Source organism: Vitis riparia, chromosome 15, assembly GCF_004353265.1.
Source record: "Vitis riparia cultivar Riparia Gloire de Montpellier isolate 1030 chromosome 15, EGFV_Vit.rip_1.0, whole genome shotgun sequence".
Classification (NCBI taxonomy): Eukaryota; Viridiplantae; Streptophyta; class Magnoliopsida; order Vitales; family Vitaceae; genus Vitis; species Vitis riparia.
In genome coordinates, this window is record NC_048445.1 from 12212924 (window position 1) to 12233846 (window position 20923).

Sequence of the window (20923 nt, forward strand, 5' to 3'; positions counted from 1 at the left end):
TCCTTTAAAGCTAACCTTGAAATGAAAAGGCACCAATTCAGCTTTGAATTAATATCATTTGTGAAGTGAAAACCCATCCCAGTGAACGATCCTAGAGCCACTATGTTATAGTAGCTTTGTCTTTGCTACCCTAGTATATGGTGTAATAGGTTATAAATTTTGTTGATTAATCCCTCAATCAAGGAGCACCAGCTGGACACGAATCAGCTGAGACACCAATTAGGCATGAATCAAATGGCGCCGTTGCCGGGGATGGTGCCACTTTGCAGTGATATGATCTTTTGAGAACACTTGTGATCTTCATCACAAGTTTGGTGACTTTTCTTTTCTTTTTACTAACTCTTTTTAGTTGTTTTTTTTTTCTTTATTTGTGTTTTAGTTAACCTTTCAACTAGTTTTAGTTAGTCTTAAGTTTTTGAATTGTTTTTCTTTTGTGTTCTCTGTTCTTAATTCACAAATTGCTAGTTGTGCATGCCATATTGAATACGAGATAGCAGAGGAAGCCATGAACTTCATCAGTTATGTGGCTGAATTTTCAAGAAGATGGGATGAACCAAATGCTAGAGATATGGGAAGAACGATGTCTCAACCTAATGCTAAGGGTGAGATGTATATTTTGAATTATGGCATGGACATGAAGGCAGAGATTGCAGCTATGGAAAGGAGATTGGATGAGCTAGAAATGAAGAACATGCAAGAAGTGCAAGCCATCTATCAGACACCATTGCAAGCTATGTCTTGTGCCATTTGTCTATCTTATGAGCACTTGGTGAAGGAGTGTCCTACCATTCCAGTGGCGAGGGAAATGTTTGGTGATTGCAACACCTACAATTCCAATTGGAGGGACCATTCAAAATTCTCTTGGAAATCACAGCCACCTCAGTATCAGCAACCTGCTCAAGCACCTCAGCAAGCCTCAAACCTTGAACAAGCTATGATGAATCTTAACAAGGTCATGGAAGACTTTGTTGAAGCTAACAAATCCATCAATGCTCAGCTCAGTCAAAGAAATGACTATGTAGAGAAAAAGATGGATGAAGTGCAAAATGATCTATCTCAGAAGATAGATAATCTCCAAGATTCAATCTCAAGGTTTGCCAACCTCAACAAAGTGCAAGAGAAAGAAAACTTTCCTTCTCAACCTTATCAAAATTCCATGAGTATCCATGAAATGGAGGTTCAAAAGGGAGAATTTTCAATGGTGAAGGAAGTTAAAACGGTTATCACTTTGAGTGGTAAAGAGGTTGATATGGCCACATTCAAACAAGAGCATGAAACAGAGAATGAAACAGAGAAAAAGAAAAGGGAGGAAATTAAAGGAAAGAGAAAGGGAATTGTTTCCATTGCCATCATACATAGCAAGCCCCAAGTGAGAAATGCAAACTTCATATGGGATCCGGGCAAGCTAAATCAGGATCAAATTTTTTGATGGACTTAGTCTTTTTAAAGACTAACTAGTCCATAGCTTTTTGTTTTATTTATTACTTGTTTTAATTTTGATTTCAATGCTTTAATTTTGATTTTAATGCTTTAATTCTAGTTTGTTTTGATGTAATATAGGTTTTTGGATGATCAAAATCAAGAGGAATTGCAAAGGAAGAAATCGGAGCGAAAACAGAGCAAAAACAGAGCAAAAACAGGGGAAAAACAGGGGTCTGCGAGATTTCGCAGCCTCTGCGAAATCGGCCTTTTGCTGTAAAATCACTTCGCAACACTTTTTAGCCCTCTGCGAACGGTTTCGCAGCTGCGAAACCGGTGTTTGGCACACGAGTGCCACTCCGCAGCACAGGAACCCCCATTTCGCAGCTGCGAAGTGCTCTGCGAACCACTAAGGCGTAAAAAGCCCCAATTCCGCAGCGATTTCTCAGCAATTTCTCCATTCCGCGGGGTGTTTCGCAGCTGCGAAACCAACTTTTGGCACACGAGTGCCATTCGCAGCTGCGAAGTGGGCTGCGAACCACCAAAGCATGAAAGATCCTATTTCCGTAGGGAAAGCTCCATTTCGCAGAGGATTTCGAAGCTGCGAAACCACTTTTTGGAACAAGAGTCCCATTTGGAAGCTCCGTACACTCATTTCGCAGCTGCAAAATGGCTACGAAACCTCCACACCTTAAAATCCTTCAGCGCGCACACCATGAACAGACATGTCACAGCCGTACCCTCATTTCGGCAACTATTGGACACATTTGGATCACTTTTCGAAGTTCATTTCATGCATACCATATATCGTTTGAAAGCTTGGGAAGTCAGGAGTCAATAGCTTCAAACGGTGCTCGATTTGGATTTGAAACGGAAAAGTTATGGCTGTTTGAAGATGACTGTGCAAACCATGAGCGGAAATGTCGCACCTCCATTTCGCTACTGTTGGAGACATTTTTGAAGCACTTCCTGAAGCTCAAATTATGCATACCATATCTCGTTTCAAAGCTTGGGAAGTCAGAAGTCCAGCGCTTTAAACGGTATGCAATTTGGAGGTAAAATGAAGAAGTTATGGCCGTTTGAAGACGAGCGTGCAAAGCTGAGCGGGAATTTCACAGTCGAGACGCCATTTGGAAGGGTGTTTCGCAGCTGCGAAACCACTTCTTGGCACACGAGTGCCATTTCGCAGCACAGTGACCCTCATTTCGCAGCTGCGAAATGGGCTGCGAAATTTTTTTTCCTCATTTTCATCACTTTTGGGCTACGAAATCACCTCCAAGCTTCAAAATGGCTGCGATATCACCACCAAAAGTCGAAATGGCCTTCAAATTGTGAAATTGACATGCAAAATGGAGGGAAGTTTGCAAAAACACCTTGCAAAGCTAAGGGAAGTTGCTAAAATGCCAACAGAGCCCTGCGCACCAGCTGAGTACCCTCTGGAACTCATGAACAACCACTTTTCTCCATTTTAGCCATGGCCAATACTAGAAGACAGCCCCGCGCACCCTGATATCACACACATAAAACCTTTCATTCCATTTTTGACCTCCTTAAACCATCAAAGCCCATAGTTACCAACTGAGAGCTCCAGTTGAGGAGACTATGTCATCTAAGGAGACTACCAGAACAGAGGTCAAAGTGTCGATCCAACCCACTTAGCAGGCCACCACAGATGCATCAGCTCCACAAGACCCTTCCCGAAGTCCATTTTCTACATGCTATATACCATTTCAAAGCTCAGGAAGTCAAGAATCCAACGCTTCAAACCGTGTGCAATTTGGAGCTGAAATGAGGAAGTTACAGCCTTTGGAAGATAACTGCTCCAAGCTAAAGGAAGGCTTCAACCATTTTGTTGCGAAGTGATTTCGCAGCCTTTTTGCACAGTGCCATGGATTTCCCCTGAAGCTTCATGCCGCGATGGAAGCCAAACACCACATGATGGAAGTCCACTTTGCTAAGGTGTTGAAGCAGCTGGTTGCTATGAAGAAATTTCGCAGCCCTTCTTGTGCACCTGCGAAATTTCGCAGACCTCACTTTTCACCTACGAAGTGGTCTTTAGTGTTTCCCGATATTTGTAACCGACACTTGGAGATATTTTTTTATTAGATTTTTGTTGTCTAAATGCCCAAATTCTCCTTGTAAACCACCAGTGATAGAATTCCTTAGTTTTTAAGTTAGGAATTTGGCAAAAATATCTATGTAATAGCTGTAAGTGTAATTATGGTATTAAGGGAGCCCGAGGAGCCTGTTCTGGAGTGTGTTAGAGTTGTGGTTCCAGGGGATCCTTTGTACAGTTTTGGGAAGGAAGAAAAATACAAAGCACTTGCTCTGTTTTTCCTATATATTCTTGTCTTCTCTTTCATTTTCATTTTCTTGCTAGCCAAACATTCTCTGAGATGTTTTCTCAGAGGATGAGAGGCTAGACTCTTTGTCTCTTAGAGCTAAGGTAACTGGGTAAGTTTCCACATGCATAAATTGGAAGTTTTGTTGTTTTAGTTTTTAATGAAGAGAAAGTGTGACCCGTTAATGGTTTTTATCTTTTTAGTTAACTTAAAATGTCTTTAAATCACCTGGACCAACACTTGGTAAGGCAAGTGATCTCTAACCATGGAGATGCACTAGTTTACCCCTTGTGAGCCTTTGGTAGGTGACTTCAAGGTAGGATTTTCTAGAATGGCCAACACTTGGTAAGCTTTTGGACTCTTAGGAGACATCCATTAGTTATCTCTTGCGAGCTTTTGACGGGTAATCCAAGGTTAAAGATCACCTTGAATGGCAAGTGCTAGGTGAGAGGTATGAGCCATTGCAAGGTGCATCAGTGAGAGGGATTTAGTGTTTGAACCCATTAATGGGAAGCATCTGTACAACACCGATTGGAGAAGGAACTATATGTTAATTCTCTAATGCGAGGAAAAGAAACAAGTGACCGGAACTCCCTTTTTGTATGAGGAATCTGAGCCTAGTGATCTAAACTCCAAGAAACACTTTTCTTTCTAAGTAAAATCAGTTATTATTTTTGGTTAGTTTAAAACCTTTCCTTTTTCATTCAAACATCTTTATGTTTTCCTTTAAAGCTAACCTTGAAATGAAAAGGCACCAATTCAGCTTTGAATTAATATCATTTGTGAAGTGAAAACCCATCCCAGTGAACGATCCTAGAGCCACTATGTTATAGTAGCTTTGTCTTTGCTACCCTAGTATATGGTGTAATAGGTTATAAATTTTATTGATTAATCCCTCAATCAAGGAGCACCAGCTGGACACGAATCAGTTGAGACACCAATTAGGCATGAATCACTTCCCTTATCAGTTGATACTTGATTAGGCTCAACACACAATTTCAGACCTTCTTCTATTGGTGTATTAACAAGTTGACATCCCGACATTCCAGTCTCCTGTAAAAGATCTAAGGCATACTTTCTTTGAGACAGAGAAATTCTTTCACTTGACTGAGAAACTTCAATCCCAAGAAAGTATTTCAGAGGACCTAGATATTTCATTTCGAATTCTCTAAATAGATAATTTTACAAAGCTTTTCTTTTTTCAGGATCATTTCTTGTAACTACCATGTCATCCACATATACGATAAGTGTCGTAATCTTACCATGTTGCTTTTTCAGGAACAAAGTGTGATCTGAATTACTTTGACGATAGCCAAAAGCTCTCATTGATTTTGTGAACCTTCCAAACCATGCTCTCGGGGATTACTTCAACCCATACAATGACTTCTTCAATTTGCACACTTTCTGACATTGCTTTTCTAACACCATGCATCCTAGTGGAAGATCCATATATACTTCTTCAAATAACTCGCCATGTAGAAAGGCATTTTTCACATTGAACTGTTGTAATGGCCAATCTAGGTTTACAGCTAAAGATAGTAATACTCGAACTGTGTTGATCTTAGCTACAGGTGCAAATGTCTCTGAGTAGTCAATTCCATAAGTTTGAGTGTACCCTTTTGCTACCAGTCTTGCTTTAAATCGTTTAATACTACCATCTACCTTGTACTTCACAGTATAGATCCAACGACACCCAACTGGCTTCTTTCTTGGTGGACATTCTACGACTTCCCATGTTTCATTCTTCTGCAATGATTTCATCTCTTCATTCATAGTTGCTTTCCACCTTGGATCAGCTAAGGCTTCCTGCACACTGTTAGGAATAGCTACAGTAGATAATTGATTTACAAATGACTTATTTGATTCAGACAAACGATGATTAGACACATAGTTGCTCATGGGATATTTGACTTTGGTAGACAATTCAGGTTCATATGTGGGTTTAGGAATACCTCTATTGTGACGGTGTGGTAATCATTTCATGAATGGATCAGGTTCCAAATTAAGAACACCCTCAGCAGACGACGATTGGTTTGGTATTTCGGTGAAGACATCTTCGGACCCAAATTGTTGACCATTCATATCCAACTCACCCGCTTCCTGGTTCACTAGTTCAGATTGTCTAGATTCATCCTCCTCAAAGATATGATAATCATAATCGAGAGTCTGAATTTCCTTATAGTACTCCCCCTGAAGTTCAGACTCAGATGAAAAATACATTGAATCTTCATGAAACACCACATCCATTGTAATAAACATTCGTCGAGTTGGAGGATGGTAACATCGATATCCCTTTTTGTGCAATGCATATCCAGCAAACACACATTGCAATGCTTGGGAAGTTAACTTGGTGCGTTGGTGTTTGTGTAGATGCACAAATGCCACGCAACCAAAAACACGAGGAGGTAGATTTGGGACGATTGAGGCAACTATGACATTAGTAAGAGCTTGGAGAGGTGTTTGGAAGTTAATTGAGCTAGAAGGTACCTGATTGATCAAGTATGCGACAGATGTGATTGCTTCTCCCCAATAAGATATCGGTATTTTTGCTGCTATCAAGGAAGCATGAACAACCTCTAACAAGTGCCGATTTTTCCGTTCAACGACTCCATTTTGCTGGGGTGTATTGGAACAAATAGTCTGATGAATGATGCCATTTTCTTCCAAATACTTTTAAAGATTAGAACTCTGATATTCTCCACCATTATCACTATGCAAAACCCGAACCTTTGCATTGTATTGAGTTTCAATCATTTTATGAAATTTTTGAAACAACAAGTTCACTTCATCTTTGGTCTTCATCAAGCATAACCATGTCATTTTGGTACAATCATCAATAAAAGTAACAAACCAACGTGAGCCATTCAAAGTTGGGACTTTGGATGGGCCCCAAACATCAGAATGTATAACCATAAAAGGAAGTGGACTTTTATTCAAAATTAACGGAAACGAAGCACGATGGCTTTTAGCCAATTCACAAATATCACAATGAAAACCAAAAATATCACTCTTTGCAAACAAACTAGGAAACAATTTTTTTAAATAACCAAAGGAAGCATGTCCTAAACGTTGATGCCACAACCAAATTTCAGACTTTTTCTTCTCCTCCTTAGATCCATCTGCCATCAAGGCTTGTTGCAACTTATTTGAATCCTTTGACTGCAAGTCCAAGTAATAGAGTTTTCCCCGCTTAATACCACAACGAATCGTCTGTCTTGTTTGGATGTCCTTAATAACACAAAATTCAAGTCAAAAAATGACAATACAAGATAAGGCTGTAGTGATTTGAGAAACTAACAAAAGATTGTAATCTAGAGATGAAACAACTAAAACAGAATCCAAATTCAAAGTATCAGTAGGTTGTGTTACGATTGGCTGTGGAAACAATTTTTTGTGAGAAAGGTCTAAGGGGTGAAACCTGTCTAGAATCAAAAGTCATATGATCTGTAGCACTAGAATCAATTATCCATGAACTATTAATAACAAGTGTAAAAGTATTTAAAAACTTACCACCATGATCTATAGCGGCTACGAATGCAAAGACTTTCTCAGCAACATTAGCCTTTGTTTTTATTTCGGCAACAATTGCAGTCGAGGTTTTCTTGGAATCCTTCTTCCATTGATCACGATTATTATCATTAATAACAAAGTGGTGATAGCCTAAACATGATCTAAAGGTCCATGGTTCAAACCCTCGGTTCCTCATTGTTTACTTGGTCATACCAAGAGTCGTTGCTTTGAATTGTGGGATATCCAGATTGGTGGGATCAGTCTTATTGCAGTGAATGCATTTGAAGGTTGACTTATCAATATTAGGGCTTGTCTTAGGATGGTTGATCGCTGTCGGACTACCATAGCGACAAAATATCTAGGATTTCAATTCCATGGCTCTTATACCATCTTCAAATTGATAAATGGTAGTTTTTTCATTCGTTCTTTCATTCGTTCATGTACATAGTATATATAAAGGGTAATCATCATTCTAAGAATGGGAAAGAATGATACAAGGAAAGAATGATACAAAGAAATAACAACTAATATCCTAATATCTCAATATTCCTAATATCTCAACTTTCCTAATATCTAAACATTCCTAATATCTCAACACTAAATGATACAAGGAAAGAATGATATAAGGAAAACATTCCTAATATCTCAACAAATGTGCAGGGTTATGAATTTGACTTCATGCTCATGATGTAATTTTTAATTTTGTATTTGACTGGGTCATGAAATGAGGGCACCACCGCATCCTGCAACTACCAACTGCCCAAGTGTGCACGATGCACGAAACTTGCTGTAGCCGGCTACCACATGCCCATCAACATTTGCGCCATGTACATATATAAATTTATTTTGACATCTAGGCATGAATCTTGGTCATGGACGCCATGTTTGGTCCCGTTCATTTTTTTAAAACACTTTACAAAAATAATTAAAAATATTTCAAATTTATTCTCAAACATAATTTATTTTTAAAATAAATTCTCAAAATATTGTATTTTTGGAAAAAAAAAAAACATAATATCTTTCCATTTTCAAGCAAATTCTTATATTCTAAATAGTGTTTTTTAATCAAATTAATCATAATCATGACCTAGAGTTATATATAAAATCAATTTTTTTTTTAAATTGACCATCAAAATAATTCTAAAATTATTGCACTTTTAGATTTCAAGTAGAATTCATTTTCAGAAAAGACAAGTTCAATATAAAATTTTTTTAAGACAAAACGTATTATTTTTTTCAAAAGACAATTTTAGCATAAAAAATGAATTCGTCTTTATAAAAATAAGTTCAATGTAAAAATAAAATAAATGATAAAAAGTGCTTTAATTTTGGATTTATTTTTTAATAATACATATATTTTTTAAAAATAATAATATTTGTTTAAAAAAATTAATAATATTTATAAAAAAAAATCCCATGTTTTTGTGGGTTGACATCGGAAAGTCTAGGGTGGTGTTTGTTTTTTTACTTAATTCTAAGTAGAACTTTAATGCTTAATAGTGTTAAATATTATGTTGTTTGTTTTTTTGTAGTATTTTATTTCTATTAAGTATTAAAAAAATAAAGAAAAACAAATATGTTATTTTTCTTATTTAGAAAAAATTACATATTTTGGCTTTTTCTATTTAGTAAAAAGTTTATAATAAGTTATGAAAAAAGTAGAAAAACAAACAACTTAAATTCTGAAAACGAATTGTTTTCAACAAAAAGCTAAAAAAACAAACGTCACCTAAGTCTCATGGTGGGGCTAAATTATTCATATACTTGATGAAATATTAATTGTAGGGATAAGGTTTTTTTAAGTATGAAAGCTCTCAAATCAACTTGACATTGTCATAGTAATGGATAGCACGATCCTTGCAAAGATTTTCTCACATGGAACCATAAGATGTTACAATATCTTATTCATATTTAAAAATAATAATAATAATAATTTCCTTCTAAGAAAAATCAAATTAATTGGCTTCCAAATTTCATATAGAAAATTATTATTTTTTACCAAATAATATGAAAAAATACATACAATTATAAGTTTTAATAATTTTCAATTCCAATTCTATTTTTTTCTTATTTGTCTTCCTCTTTTTAGTAATTTCTTGAGATTTAAAGGAGTCTTGTAGGGAAAAATTGAGAGGAAAGAAAATTAAGTCAAAATTAAAATAGGCTTATGCCTTGTTGGGACAAAGGAAAGTTTCAAAAGAAAAATTGGAGAAAGGAATAAGTCTACCAAAAATACTATGCGAGCTAAAATATAACGAAACTATTTTTGGGACTATAGAATTTTAGTTTATTATAATAAAACTTCTATAAAAAATAATATTTCGTGGGACTAAGAAAAATTATTATGGTAGTGGGTTATTAATGAATAAATTATTAATCTATTGATAAATAAATATTTATTTAATTTATAGAGTATTATGTTTTTATTATCAATTATTAATTTATTTTTCTTGGACCCTTAAAGGATATTTAAAAATATTATTATCTTATATATTTAGTAAGAGTATTAATTTAGTACACGGATCCAAATTAGGCTTAAAAGATTTTATTATTTAAATGAAGTTATTACAATCATTCCTTGAGATTTTACCATACATGAGTAGGGTAAAAGCTTCTTAACCAGCTTAACAATGAATTCAACTCAAGACTCCAATTTCTCAGAGGAAAAGAATTTTTCCACTAAAATTATGTTTCAGTTTTTCCATTCAATTCAGCCTTCAACTACTGAGAGGAAACCGATTTCCCACTAAAATTATATTTCATTTTCTACAATTAGTAGCGATGGTGTAGGGAAAATAGAGGGATTAATTAAACAACTTCTTGGCCTCCCATCATGTTGTGGTTAGGCATGGGGCCTCTGATGTTAGATTTGTCGATGGAATAAAGTGATCCTAGCTGTTCGACAACTGGAATAAAGAGTGAATGATGATTAACAAAGAAAACAAATAATACATAAATTCCTAAGAAGAAACGAACATGAGAAAAAGAAACAAGCTGGAACACCTAGCAGACAAAAACTTAATCCCACTTCTTTATGGACGTGATGGGACGAATTCTATCCCACTCTTCTCCCTCGGTTTGTTGGACCTCTTCAATTAATTTGTCGCTGGTTCTGATCAGCCCCAATTTCTCAAGTTTTTTCATCTGCTACAATCCATGAGGAAATTTTTTCATTTTATGACAATAGAAAATCTGTAGAGTCCTCAGATTACACATTGCTCCTTCCTCAACTGTCAATTCTTCCAATTCATTTAAACCATCCAGTTCTAGGCTTTCAAGTTGAAGAAATCCTCCAAAGGAACAAACCATTTTCTTTCCAACATATGAGCCACCAAAAAATCGAAGAATTCTCAAGGTTGGGAGCTTCTCTAGAATCAACATTGGGTCATCCTTTAGCTTACATTTGCTCAAAGTGAGTTTGAGGAGGTTGGGAGGGTAGAATTCAGTTTGCTCTGGTAACTTGTCCACCTTTCCATGTAGGTGCACTTTATAGAGATAGGTGTGGCGTGAGAAAGACATGTGTCCTGGTATCAATGTTTTCTCTTCAACAACATTCTCCTGCCACTTCAATCCAACCTGATTTAATAATGTCTTTTTCTTATAAACCGTCAAATCCATCAAAAACAAGGTCCGAAGAGTTGTCAATTCAGCAATAGAATCAAAAAACCCCTTCTTCAAATACGGAGTCAACCGTCCCCTTAAATGTAGGTTCCTAAGTTGGGTAAGTTTTCCTAAACCATCCTCCTCCAACCAACTTCCTGCCCATAATCCTAATGTTTGAAGATTGGTGAGTTGCTCCACACCCAAATTACCATTCATGCACTTATTTGATTTGAATTGACTTGAGATCTCGCCATAACGACAATTTAGATGTCTCAATTCCCGCAATTTCCAAATTGTACAAGGTATGTAGGAAACATTGTATCCTAAATTGAGATTTTGCAGATTAACAAGTCTCTTAATGGATGATGGAAGCGTTACTCTATCAATTCCCTTTATGCATAAGAATTTCAAGTGGATGAGTTCTCCTATCTCCTTTGGGAGGATATAATTCTCCTCTATCCTCCCTAGATCCAATACGCTAAGCAATTTAACGTGCTTTTGTATAGATCTCCAATCCTTTCTCTCAATAGGGTCAGCAAAGAAAATTAAAGATCTAAGGAGTGAATTATGCAAATGCTGAGAAATGTTGTTCTTGATGAGATGCTGATGAATGCTTAACCGACGAACACTAGTAGGAAATGCGAAATCAATGTTTTCATGTACCTCAAAAAGTTTTGCATCTCTGGCCTCTGAAATAGCAAGGTCCCGAAGGAGATCATGTATGCGACAAGACATCACTCTTCCATTTGCCTTCTTTCGAGCCACCTGAACCATGCTTCTGTGGATCAGTTCATACAAATAATCTTCAGCAATGTCTTCCAACTTTTCTTTGCCTCTTCTTTGAACAAAACCTTCAGCAATCCATAAGTGAATCAACTTACTAGCCTTGATTTCAGAGTCTTCTGGGAAAATACCACAGTAAAGAAGTAATAAGGCAAGTCATTGTAACTTAAGGCCAGAATTCCAAAACATGACTCCGGGCCTCGATTTAGATGCCAATCTATACTTGCAAGCACTCTCTCCCATGATGGTTCTGTCTTCTCTTTCGTCGACAATAAGCCTCCTAACACCACAATCGCAAGGGGCAATCCTTTACATTTTGCCACAATTTTCCTTCCCAATTCCTCCAACGCTTTAGATAAACAAACAGATGTACTATCTCTCGCTCCAAAAGTCTTCTTCAGAAAGAGCTCCCAACTCTCATCATCATCCATAATCCGGAGTTCATAGACAAGAGCCTGTGAATCGGTGTGCCCAACAACTTCATGCGGATTGGCTTGTGCAGCAATTTCTTTGTTTCGGGTGGTCATCAGCACTTTGCTGCCATTCATAGACTCAGGAAGATAGGAGCGCAAGCTACTCCAAGCTTCAATACTCCATACATCATCCATGGCTACTAGGTACTTCTTGTCGTTGAGGCATTCACGAAGCTTCCCACCTAGCTCGTCCTCTCCCATCTCTCTCATTTCTTTCTTTTCTTCATTGCTGAGGGACATGACAGAACTGATGATGCTGAGTAGAAGCTCCCTTGGCTTGAATTCTTGAGAAACATAAACCCAAGCTTGACAATCAAAGTGCTGCTTAACATCACTATGATTGTAGACTTTCTTAGCAAGAGTTGTCTTGCCTAGGCCGCCCATTCCCACAATGGACACCACTGCTCTCGGCCGCATCTGATCTTCCTTATCAGTATCTGCTTCACCACCTCCTTACCATCTTTGATCTCCACCACGTCAGTCTCTTCAACAGTTGGGGTCCGCCGCTCCTGCTGAGAAACTCCATGATCAGTGCTGGTCGAGCTGGGAGTCACTAGGGCTTCAAGACCATACTTGGATCTATTGACCATGATCTTCTCTATCATGACATTGATCTCCTTCACCCGACTGTCGAGCTCGTGGATGAAAGGTAACTTGTCCGCGAATCCTACGCAGGTAGGTAAGTGCATAAGGAACTTGAGATTTTTGAGCCTTTTCTGCCTCTGGTGATCCATGTTGAAGATGAACTCATCGATGACATCTTCAGCATCATGGGCTACCTCTCTGATCTGCTCCACCCACAGCTTGATTCTTTCATCGTATATGCATTTTGAATCCGCGTCTTTGAGGAAGAGGCGCATCCATTTGAGTTCATTGCGCAGCAGCTTCACCTGGCCTTCTACTTCCCCAAATAGGGAAGCTTCTTGTATAACCAAGTTGCTCAACTTCTCCAGGAAAAACGTAACACTGCTTTCTGCCATTTTTGGGCTACTCCTCTTCTTCCAGTGAGAAAGAAAAGCTATAACGTTTCAACACAGTTGGTTCCCGGATTCTGAAAGAGAAAATAAAGAGAGGAAAAGGAAAAAGTATGTGTGGTGGGGTTCACAGTGGTAGTGGGCTGCTGTGATGGTGGGAGATTAATTAATATCTCCATTAATGGAGATGTTGATTGCCTGAGGATAGAATTAAGGCCTGTTTGATTTACAAAAATACTCGGTATAGGGGCAAATAAGTTTAATATAAATTATTTATAAATTTATATATTTTAAGTTCTTGAAAGAATATATAGAGAATAATTACTTGCTTTGATAGTATATTAAATTAAATCATTGTTATTTGAATGGCACAGTTTTTTTCAACCATCACAACACAAGCTCAAAATTTCCAGAGATTTGTTTTGAAAAAAAAAAAAAAAAGGAAGAAGAAGAAGAAAAAGGAAGAAAAAGATAGAATAAGAAAAAGCATGCCTGTAATAGGAGAAAATTACTATAAATAAATAAATAAAAATAAAAAGAAATTTAAAATAAATAAATTATTTTAATATACTATTTCAAATTTATCTCATTTATTTTTAACTTTAATATATAAAAATTAATTAATTTTAAAATATATAAGTTTTTATCTATTTTTTTTTTTCATTTTTATAATAAAATCAACCAAAAAAATGATTTTTCTTAACATGTTTTTTGGTAACCATTTTCAAGAATCCATCACACCCTAAGAAAATAATTTCCACAAAAATTAAACAAACTTATTATTTGACTCTAGGATGTTTGTTTGATTTACAAAGGCTATGTTTGGTTCTCAGAAAATTTGAGGGAAAATATAAGGGAAAGAAAATACAAAGGAAAAATAGAAGGAAAGAAAAAGTGAAGGAAAATAAAAAATAGATTAAAAGTTGATAAGTTATTTTTATTTTTTACTTCAAACTCATTTTATTTATTTTAACTCATTAATATAAAGATTAAATAATTTTAAAATACATAAGTTTTTAATTAGTTTTAATTATATTTGATTTTCTTTTATATTTTTCATAGGACATCCAAACATGAAAAAATCATTTTCCTTTGTATTTTTTTTCTTTCCTTAATATTTTTCGGGAACCAAACATAACCAAAAGGTACTTGTCAATTGTCATACGGACAATAATAAGTATAATATAAATTATTTATAAATGTATATATTTTTAAGTTCTCAAAAAAAAAAAATAGCGAATGAGTAAGAGTATATTGGATTAATAATTGTTATTTGAATATTGAGTTATCATTAAAATAAATAAGTTATGTGAATTAAGGATGAAAATATTTTCAACATTGCTAAAATACTTTATCAAAAACAATCAAAGACACGGATTAAATGAACTTGGCTTAAAACAAATTTGGATAACATGCTCCTTGTGAAAATAGAAATTGATGAGGTCTTTTTTTAAACATAAATGAGTTCTACACATTCATTTATCACCTCAATCCTTTGTGAAATTTACATTTTGTCCCTTACATTTAAATCCCAACATTTTGCCTTTCAACTCGTTAACTGCTAATGATTTACTCCTAATTACAAATTCCCCCTAAAATTATAAGATTATTATTATTATTATTATTATTTTGGTTAGAATATTGATTTGACGTTAGTAGAACCAACTTTAATTTAGTTACTTTGAAATGAAATTTTCCAAATGCTTGTGAAATATAGCAACCACCAATTTTCATTTTTATTTTTTTATTTTAAAGAGATATTTTATCTAACTATACATGCTTTTTTTCATACAATTATGAAGTTTGACAACTTTAAACTTAGACAATAAATGTGTTTTTTTTTAAATATTTCAACCTTGTTTCTTTACTCAATAAACTATTCTTCTATCATACTGCTATTGATATTCTTATGTTACTGGTCTACTACATTGACAATATCTTAATTATTAGAAGCAACTCAACTCAGGTACTCTCCCTCATCAACCATCTCAGCCCCAACTTTGCTATTCAGGATCTTGGGTAATGTTTTGGAAAGTTGGCTATGAACTAAAAAACGATAAACATAAATTTGGGATTATGAAGCATGAATCAATTTTATGCAAAGATGTTAGGAGTGAAGCTCGTCGTTGAAGCTCACGGGCATTGAAGGTGGCATTTTCTATTTGTTGAATGATGTATTTTAACCGGTCTCTTATGATTTACGATTCCATTAGAGTGTGATCAAATTACAAGTCATTCGATTCATACTTACCATCATCCTCATTTTTCTTTGTTTGTTTTCTCATAACAATTAACACCGACTTCCATTCATTCGGACTACCCGAAGTTTATAAACTTATTTATAATTTTTATTTATAAATATTTTATCATAAAACTTAGCTATGATTATAGAAATTACTTATAATTTTCATTATTTTTTTTTGAAAAAATATTTTGGTCTAAAGAGTAGGTTCATATTCATGTATTTGGTTAAATGAACTTAGGTTAAGTATGATGGTAGGTGGGCCAAAATGTACATATATTTTTTTAATCATTATTATAATTAATATTAAATGTATATATAAGTTTGTTAACATATCTCTTTCTTTTTTTTTTTTTTTTTTTGTTTATTGAATGAGCTTGAATTATACCATTCATTTAAATGAGTTCTACCATTTAAAACTAAATAGAAATTAAGGTCTTTTTTAAAACTTAATGAATTCTATCATTCATTTAAAATTTTGATAAACCAGGCCCATTGTCACGATCTCACCCACCTCAAACTTGTCTATTTGGAGAAATATTAAATGTGTATATAAGTTTGTTAACATGTCTCTTTCTATGTTTTTTATTAATTAAATGAACTTAACTTGAGACAAATTTGGATCGTATGCTCCTTGTGTAAATAGAAATTGATGAGGTCTTTTTTTAAACATAAATGAGTTCTACACATTCATTTATCACCTCAATCCTTCGTGAATTTTACATTTTGTTCATTTGTAGACCCCAAAATTTGTCCAAATTTTACTTCTACGTTAATTTTGATCCCAATTTTATCCTTAGATTTTAAAGTACTCGTGAACTCTACCGAAGACCCTTACATTTAAATCCCAACATTTTTCCTTTCAAACTTGTTAAAGGCTAATGATTTACTCCTAATTACAAATTCCCCTTAAAATTATAGGAATTTTTTTTTTTGGTTAGAATGTTGGTTTGAACTTGAGTAGAACTAACTTTGATTTAGTTACTTTGAAATGAAATTTTCCAAATGCTTGTGAAATATAGCAACCACCAATTTTTTATTTATTTATTTTAAAGAGATATTTTATCTAACTATACATGATTTTTTTCATACAATTATGAAGTTTGACAATTTTAAACTTAGACGATAAATGTTTTTCTTTATATTTCAACCTTCAATCTTCACTCAATAAACTATTCATTAATTTTTTAATAAATTTGAAGGGCAAAATATTATTCTTTAATAAATTTGATGGTAAAATATTAAGTTTTAAATGTGATGTGATGTGATAAATTATAAAACACTTAATGATAGGAGTAAAATATATTTAACCCTTTTAAAATGGATAATCTAGGCCAATTAATTTTCACAATCTTACCCACCTCAAACTTGTATTTTTGGTTTTCTCCCAAAAGGTGGCCAACATGTTGCTTAATATATCTTTTAGATTTATTCCTTTTTCTTTCTCTTTTTTTAAAGTTTTATTTTATTCATTTTATTTTTTTTAATGTTTAATAATACATATTAGATTTATGCATAGCATGTTACTTTTAATATCACACCTATCTGAAATTTGTCCTTTTGGATTCTCCAGTTGGCAACTATTAATACAATTAACATTTTTATTATACTATTTTTATATAATTTTATTTGCATACTTGGATTAGTTATATGGAGTTCATGTGGGGTCTTTGAACTTAAAAGATTTTAATTTAAATTTAGGTGTGAACTTAGATTCTCATCTTGTTGAAAAATTTATATATGAATTTATAATTTTTATTTTTTTATTTTTTATTTTTGAAAAATATTTTGTCTAAAGAGTAGGTTCATATTCATGAATTTGGTTAAATGAGCTTAGTTTAAGTAAGATAGTAGATGAATCAAAATGCACATATATTTTTTAATCATTGTTATAATTAATATTCAATGTGTATATAAGTTTGTTAACATATCTTTTTTCGATGTTTTTGTTTATTTTTTAATTGAATGGGCTTGATTTAGACAAATTTAGGTTTGGGTCATATGCTTCTTGTCTACATAGAAATTAAGGTCTTTTTAAAAAGTAAATGTGTTCTAACGTTCATTTAAAATATGACAAACCATGCTAATTTTCAAAATTTCACCCACCTCAAACTTGTCTTTTCCGGGAAATATTAATTGTATATATAAGTTTGTTAACATATCTCTTTATGTATTTTTTTCAAAATGAATGAGCTTGACTAAGACAAACTTGGATCATATGATCATTGTCTAAATAGAAATTGGAGTCTTTTTTTTAAAATAAATGAGTTCTACACATTCATTTTAAAAAAAAAAGGGTTACATATTGTGGATCTCGTATTTTGCATGATGTGTTCCCACTCAATGGCGAACTCGTTTTTTTTAATAAAAAAAATGATTTTTTTTTTTAAGAAAATGACTTGGAGTTACCACTTATTTTTGTTTTATTTTTTTAAAGGAAAAACAAAATAAGAAAAAAAAACCCTAAGTGTGACTCCTTATTTGGAAAACTAGGTCTGTGAAAAATCGAGTGGGGGTTCGGGGGTCAGGTTACTTATCGAGAAGGTACGGTAAAGACCGTAACACCCCTCTAAGTCCCTAAAAACGGGTCTCTACTAATAAGATGAAACAAATATAGCAATTGGTAAGGAAACAATGAATACCAAAGTGATCACAAATCAAAAGCAAGTCATGATAATGAATAAATGAACAAAGTGAGAGCGAGAGCATACCTTGGCAGCAGGTAATAAAGCGCTATCATGAAATAGAGTTAGTGCGCTACAACAAATACAAAATATATCGCATGCATGTCAAAGATCAGAACAAAAATCAAACAATATTCATTAGGCATAGCAATTAACAATCAAAAGAGAAATCTCATATGTAGGGCTCCCACCAAAGCCCAATTTATTTTGCATGAATTAATATCACAAATTCCATTATTTTGGAATTACGAAAAAGTCATTCACGCTTATTAAAATCAAGAGGAACAGAAAATTATTTGAGCACTTGAGTGAAATTACAAATGTTCGAGAGAAAACTGGATTTTTGAAATTTATTTGAAATTTTGAGTCTCGAAAATTATTTGAAAATTGAAGTCTTGGGGATTAAATTTAAGAATTGGAATTTTGGAAATTAAATTTGAAAGAAATTGGAATTTTTAAAATTATTTGAGAATTAGAGTTTTGAAAATTAAATTATGAAAATTGAAAACTTGAAAATTATTTAAAAATGGAAGTTTTAAAAATTGGAATTTTGAAGAATTATTTGAAGATGGAAATTTTAAAAATAAATAAATAAATAAAATAATAATAATAACGAACTTAATAATGATTAAATAAATAAATGTGAAAATTTGAATTTTGGAAATTGGAAATTAAATTTGGACACCGGAATTTGGAAGAATGACTTAAAGATAGGATTTTAAAAATGAATAAATAAAATAATAATAATAATAACGAAAATAATAATGATTAAATAAATAAATGTGAAAATTGAAATTTTGGAAATTGGGAATTAGAATTTGGAAATCAGAATTTTGGAAGAATGATTTAAAGATAGAATTTTACAAATGAATAAATAAATAAAATAATAATAATAATAACGAAAATAATAATGATTAAATAAATAAATGTGAAAATTTGAATTTTGGAAATTGGAAATTAAATTTTGAGGTCGGAATTTTGAAATTTTGTTTAAAGATGGAATTTTAAAAATAAATAAATAAGTAAATAGAATAATAATAAAAACAAAAAATAATAATAAAATAAATGAACGTGAATATTGAAATTTTTGAAATTGGAAATTAAATTTAGAAGTCGGAATTTTGAAAATTTGCTTAAAGATGAAATTTTAAAATAAATAAATAAATACAATAATAATAATATCGAAAATAATAATGATTAAATAAACAATGTGAAAAATAGAATTTTGAAAATTGGAAATCATAATTTTGATGAATTGTTTAAAGATGAAATTTTTTTTAATAAATAAATGGAATAATAATAATAATGAATGAGTGTGAATAGTGGAATTTTTGAAATCGGAAATTAAATTTGGAAGACGGAATTTTGAAGAATTGTTTAAAGAATGAATTTTTTTAAAATAAATAAATAAATGGAATAATAATAATAAAAAAAAATAATTAAACAAATGAACGTGAATAATGGAATTTTTGAAATCGGAAATTAAATTTGGAAGACAGAATTTTGAAAAATTAAGCTTAGGTATCAAAATACGAAGAGATAATAAGAATGAACAAATAAATACATAACTGAGTGAGAAGGTGTGGCACTTTGGGTGGGTCAAAGGTGGCCATGCAAAGACGGGATCGTGCATGCGGGCCCAGGGTTCACACATCTATGCACCTTTTCCCATTCCTCCATTTTTGAGAAAAAATGACTAATAGTAAGGGTCTCTAAAAAGCCCGCGGCCCGCGGCCCACGGCCCGACCAGACGGGCTAAAGCCCGGCACAAGCCCGCCGGGCCCGAGCCAGGCCCGTAGGCCCGCCCCTTTAAAACTACCCTTTAAACTACCCTTTAAAAGATAGTTTCATCATCTCATGAAAGCAGCAGGAAAACTACCCTTTAAAACTGGAATTTTTATAAAAAAAATTCCTTTATTTGTATCCCACATGGCATATGCTGATGTATTTAGCATTTTCTTTTCCCTAAATACAGACTGCCCGTAAAGATTCATCTCATACGATGCATTATTACTTGTCATGAAAGCACATAATGAGTAAAGTCTCCAGCATGAAGTTGATTTATGGTAGAGTTTTACCAAAGACAGACAGAATAAATAAAACAGAGGTTTGTGAAATATACGAGTATCCAAGGATGTGATGTCATACCTTGATGTTATTAATGACTTGGGGATTAGAAATGATGGGGTAGTTACTATAGCTGCCACGCTGGAACCTATTGTTCCATCAGCGGGGCACAAGTATATCAGTGGCGTTAGGTATGTCGGGACCAAACATGTCCCTGAGTACCCCCAGCCCGCCAGCCTGCGGGCTCATAGGCCGGCCCGCGGGCCTAACATTTTAGCATGGCCCGGCCCGAGCTGGGCCGCGGGCCTCCTATTTACGGCCCGGCCCGGCTGTTGGAGACCCTTACTAATAGACCATAATCAAACTCATTTCATTCACCTGCATGCTCACCCAGTGTTATTCAAAGCATCTTATTCATCTCTTCCACTTCCTTAGGGCCCAAGAACAGCCCATATGGGACTCCATTGAATCTATTTGAGTGGTGGAATTGGTGTGCTGTAGCTACGCGTCCGGAATAGGCCACATTCGCAATGGGTCCCACTAGGAATCTCCTGTAAACGAGACCACCGTGGACAAACATGTAGGCCATTCCAAACACAGTAAATCCAAAGTAAATTTCCATATTTCGGCCAGATGTGCTGCACCGGATCTAAAACGCAAGCGAACTTGCCTTGTATCTAGACGAACTTGTCCCGGCCATGAAGGGGGTTGCCGCGGAGGGCAAACGCATTATGGATGCCATTGGGCTGGATGGCGCCGAGAGCGTAGTCGATCTTCTCCGCAGGTATGTTGGTGCAAGTAAGGTGCGTCATGGTCTCCGTGCGGA

At 34.1% G+C, this 20923-nt stretch overlaps 1 pseudogene; it reads right to left on the minus strand.

The window, feature by feature from the left end:
* Positions 1-10336: 10336 nt before the first annotated feature.
* Positions 10337-13172, minus strand: LOC117931967 (annotated as a pseudogene).
* Between the last annotated feature and the right edge of the window lie 7751 nt (positions 13173-20923).